General features: G+C 37.1%; 1 non-coding gene across 1 annotated transcript; it reads right to left on the bottom strand.

Moving 5' to 3' along the window:
* Positions 1-2,638: 2,638 nt before the first annotated feature.
* TRNAR-CCG (transfer RNA arginine (anticodon CCG)) lies at positions 2,639-2,712 on the bottom strand. The gene has a single exon. It is a non-coding gene; the product is annotated as a tRNA-Arg (tRNA).
* Positions 2,713-5,608: the final 2,896 nt, after the last annotated feature.

Here is a 5,608-nt window from a genome sequence, read left to right as displayed (position 1 = left end):
TGAATTTGCAAAAATCATCGCTAATGGAAGTGTCACTATTGATCTCAGAGACCGCGAAAACTATGGATTTGACACTAATATCGGTCATTGTGGATTACTTTTATATGTCTCGATATCTCAACTCCCCCTTCCCGGTGACCCCCGGCCCGGTGCCGTATAGCATGAATTTGGGAGTTAATGCGATCGGAGTTTCACCATTGATTTCAGCGACCGCGAAAACTATGAATTCAACACTAATATCTGTTATTTCCTACTACTTTTACATGTCCCGGTAAACAACCCCTGATACCCCCTGGTTCGAATTTTGAAAAAATCGTTTAACTCTGGTCTGGAGCCTGGACCAAGGTATTCGTGACTAAAATTTGGTAACTCTTGGTCAATTTGTCTGGTTCCCAAGCCGGTTCCGGTAAACGCCTCCTCCTGAGACTCCCCTGGTTCGAAATTTGAAAACAAATTTTCGTCTTGATCTCGGGCCTAGGCCAAGGTACCCCTGACCAAAATTTGGTAACTCTCGGTCCACTCGTCTGGTCCCCAGGCCGCATACAGACAGACAAACACACAAACAAACTATTTATATTAGACTAGATAGATTCTTGCCAATTATGCCAGATTTTCATATTATCTTTCCGAACTAATTTTAAAGACCCGCTCCTACTTATCTTTATATGTATACAGTATATCTATATTTATATCTATATATGTATATAACAAACGCAGGAATTACCCCATAAATAACGCTCCTGGAGGACCCCTTTCTCAAAAAAATTTGCTGGGGAAACACTTATACAAACTTCAGTTTTCGTACCGGACGATTACCGAGACCTGGTGAAAAAAAACTCCTTTAGCGATCGAATTAAAAAAATAGTTCTCAAGTTAATATTCACTGAGAATATTTTTATAAAATTTAAATTTGATGGATAAATCAGTGGACTTTAAATACATCCACAAAGTATCCACTGAGTTGCGAAATTGTGTACCTCCAGACATGGACGGCCGAAGAAAATTTTCTAGGGGGGGCATCTTCAATGTTTGCTATATTAGTCTGGCATTTAATGTGCATGGCTTGTTATATTACGTATACATTTTCGTGAGCCAGGGAGGTTCATTCTTATCAAACACGGAGATTATGAAGGAGCAGATCTACTGTACAAAATATAATAAAAACATCTCTTTCGGATTTCTATCATCCCGCAGTCCAACCCCGAGACGGAAACATAAGAGATAAGCTTTTTGTTTTTAAACAAGATAACGTGTCTAGCTAATGCTTTACATTGTGAAGATTATATTAGTGAAAATTATACGAATATAATTTTACAACTTAATATACATATTACTAAATGTTTAGCTCCCCGTTGCTATGTTGTTAGTGATGCGCCTTTCTCGAACGAGGTTTGATTCATGGTAGGAGCTCATGTGTTTCAAATCCGACGTTAAACTGTACGTTCACGTCTTGTAGAGCTTTGCTCCTAAAAACGACGCTAAACTATAATCTAATTTAATATTACTAAATATTAAAAAATAATGACTTACCAATGTGACGTCAATTTGGCAGTCATCAAATCCATTTTATACTTTCACTTAATCCAGTGGATATTAATATAACAATTACAAGACACACGCGCATATAAATACTCAGAAACAAGCACATACACACGTACACATACACAAATATGAACACTTCAAATCTATTTACATGTGGTGGACTGAACTGCATCAAGCACTGTTATCTTCGTCATCATCTTCTCATGTATCTGCATTTTTTGATTCATCCACAGATTTGTTATTTGTACGCATGAATCATTTTAGCATTTTCGGGAAGGTTCAGGGTTCGTTCTTCATTTAAAGAGTCGGTTCTCTGTATTGGAAACAGAATCAGGGGAGGAAGGGGGAATTTATACTTTATGAATGGACAACATTTTAAGAAATATATACAAAACATGCCGCTTCCGACGCAGCACTAAAGCATTTCTTTTAGCTGTGTACTACTAGTGGTACCCTGATGATAATACCCCCTCCCCTCTCAAGTTGTAAAGTTAGAAGGGACAGAAACATCCCAGACACTCAGGGTTCAGTTGACAATAATAAAACTATGGGTAAGTGAACATCTTGTGCAGGGTCACGTTTTGCTTATTTTTGAACATTTCTGTGAAATCAACAATACAACAGCGGAAATACTAACTGGTTTTATTACTCCAACCATCGCTTCAAATAATTCCCAACGGTCAGTGAATCATCTAAATTTTCGTTCTTTTTCTGTTTCTTTTTCTGTTTTCGTTCTCTTTTTCTGTTCTCGTTCTTTTTCTCCACATCTTTAATGAAGTAGGGGGCGCCCAACCCCTCGACATTTGGACGTCTTTTCCCCTTGGTTCCGCCACTTGTTGATGGGATGGGATTTAGATTTCTGGGCTTTCGGCATCTAAGGCCATTTAGCCCTTAACGTTTTGAGGGATGACGTCCCTCGGCGAGCACACAATCCGGGGTAAGGGAAGGAAAAAAGGATTGGGGAAGGAAGGAAGCGGCCTGGGACCTATAAGTTAGGTACCACCCCGGCATTTGCCTGGTGTGAATGAGGAAAACCCAGGAAAACGTCATTCAGGGTGGCTGGCCTGAAAAAGCGTTTTACACTTTTTCGACCGAGTGCCCCCACCGGGAATCGAACCCGGGACCGCTCGCACCGGAGGCGAGAGCGTTAGCGACTACGCCACGCGGGGCCCCGCCACTTGTTGAAGACAATCACCACAGCACTCCTCGAACACCTGACAACTCCTGCAGTTTCCGAAATTCTCGTGCCGAGTGTTTCTGAGCGAGTATTTTCTTCAAAATAATATTAAAAAATATAGAAAGATTTTCGAGACATTCGAGTCGAGTCGAGATTTTTACCAGCTGTCTCGACTCGACTCGAGTCTCGACTCGAAAATTCGAGTCGAGAAATACGTTTGCCTCGACTCGTCTCGAATTTTAGAAAGAGTGTCTCGACTCGTGCGCATCCCTAATATCAGCAACTTTTCGTCCTGTTGCTAAGTGAGAACTAGCTATAGTAATTTACTAAATATGGCTGCAATGAATATTTAAGTAAATGAATGTAACCCTTAATTATAAACGGTGGAATTTTATCAGGTCCTAAGGATGTTCGAGGTCTAAGTCGCTTGATTGCATCGACGACTTCTTCGACTTGAACATGAGAGAATGTGAAGTGATTAAGCAGATAAGAGTTACCATGATGTACTAAAGGCTTAAAATCATACTCAGATTTATTATATGAGACTTGAAAGTGTTGCATAAATGCATTAGCAATATCTATTTCGGTATTTAATTGAAGTTCTTCATAATTCAGAATTGTGCTGTCAGAATTGCCATTTTTGTTTTTGAATTTAAGTCCAAATTTTTTTTGGATTTGCAAGTATATTGGATTCTTAATCGTTTACGTATTTTTCATGAGCGCTTGAAATTTCCCGCTTAGAGATAACCCGTAATTCTTTAAGTTTATTTGAATGATAGGTGATATCCCCGTTTCCCTGTCTCCATTTTCTTCGATGATGCTCTTTACTCTTTATCTATTTGATTATGTCAGGCGTGAACGAGACAATATATTTCTTATTATTTTTCTTGCGTGGTACACCTGTCAAAAATATCATTCATTATTTTATAGAAAATATCAACAGCCTTGTTAGCCGTAGAACTATTAGTTACGGTTTCACAGTTAGCTGATGCAACTGCTGAAAGTTTACTTTGTAAAAGTTATAATCTGATTTACTATGTTCACTTTTAGTATTGGATCCCTTAGCTACAATAGTGAAAATCAATAAGCAATGCAGGGTGATGAGTACCTTCAGGTACTAAAAATTGAGATTCGCGTGTCACTTCAACATAATTTATATTTGCAAGAACTAGATCTAACGTTCTAGTAAGTTCATTTTTAATATTATTTAGTTTTTAAGTTATATAAATTCATAAAATTAAATAATTCCCGACAAGTAATCGTAGAACTAAGAAAATCAAAATTAATTCCTTTTATTTGCAGTTGATTCCAATCGCCTATTAGGAGAATATTACTTTTCGGCAGCAAGTAGCTACATAATTAATCAATATAATTGTGATACACACTATTATTAGATCCAATGGGAAAACATACAAGACCAAGGAAAAGAGAAGAGACATTATTTACAGTAATTTTCACAAGAATAGAATCCAAGGTTATATCTGGAGGAGGAAATGATTGAACTTTGAAATCTTTGTTTATTGCTAATAGAACACCACCATCTGTTTTTTTTTTTAAACAGTGGAAATTAAATTTCTATCTGATCTAATAATTATATATGTCGACAAACAGTTCATTATCAGCGTGGCTATTAGGTAGCCAAGTTTCAGTAATCGCAATTACTTGAAAGTTATTGTTTAGAATGCTTTTGTAAAATGAATTCCATTTACTTCTAAGTTCTCGAGCGTTTTCATGAAAAAAAAAAAAGAACACTAAATTATCGATTGTCAATTGAAATATTATCACTGCGAAAGGATTTGTTATTACTTATTTGTGAAGATGGTTTAGAACATTTTCCTCATGAGACAATATTTCACCTAGTTGTTCTTCGAATCAGGTTATGGCTCGGTGAAGGGACTCAGGAATTTCTTTTATCTTGGCAAATCTGCTGCTGCTATTGATTGACAGGCGATAGAAACGTTTCAGGTGTATGAGTGCAAACAGTGTATCCACTCGCAATGGTTTTTTTCTTCAATTGGATCTACATGAGTCATTTCTCTCTGTTCATTTTTTTTCAGGTTGTGAAAGGAAATGCCTTCGTCCATTGATGAACAGATGGCGGTAACGTATATACGCAGTATGTCCTTGACTACGTGCTTGCAATAAATGATTATGAAGTTTTCTTCTTTCCTTACGCACAGCATATGAATAATGTTGTTCAACGTATACATTTGTCCCACGTAGCTTTCTTCGATTTTAAAGAACGATTTCATTCTCCTTATCCCGTAAGAATTATCTGCATTTAAAACACAAAATCATGAATGTAGCCAATACATTGCGCTTAGAATTCTATATCTTGCTGCATATTAATATGTAAGACCATAACAGGTTGAAAATCGATATTTATAATTGCTTGTACCCCGTGAAAAGCTGATAAGAGTGTATTCGAACAAAGTATTTTGTCGAAAACTGAAGTTAACAAAAGAAAGAGTTCCTTGCAACACTTTTAGTTTCTGCCTGAAGCCCTAGCATAAAAAGGAGATTCAAAAATAATAATAAAACTTCATAATCACCGAGCTACTCAGTAATCACAATGCAACGCTCTCCATGCCACATGGCAAATAATACACGAGATGGCATTTTCTCAAAAAGTATTCTTTAAGTTACGCACGAAAGAAGTACATTAGCCCAACCGATTCAAATGATCGAATAATTCGCACTCATTTCATATAACCGAATAACCATATTTGCGCAAAACAGAAGCGCGGAAATCTAACCAATTCAATGAGCGAATCACTTCCAAACAATTCATTTGCTCGAAGAGAATCCACTGACGTCTAAACAATTCATTTAAGCAGGCTTGCCGTACTTTTTGTCGACTAATTAGGACACTAAAAGGGGGGATTAAAA

This window comes from Thermobia domestica, chromosome 16 (assembly GCF_964235325.1).
Source record: "Thermobia domestica chromosome 16, izTheDome1.hap1.1, whole genome shotgun sequence".
NCBI lineage: Eukaryota > Metazoa > Arthropoda > Insecta > Zygentoma > Lepismatidae > Thermobia > Thermobia domestica.
Note: the sequence above shows the minus strand (reverse complement) of the source record. Positions and strands in the feature narration are given on the sequence as shown.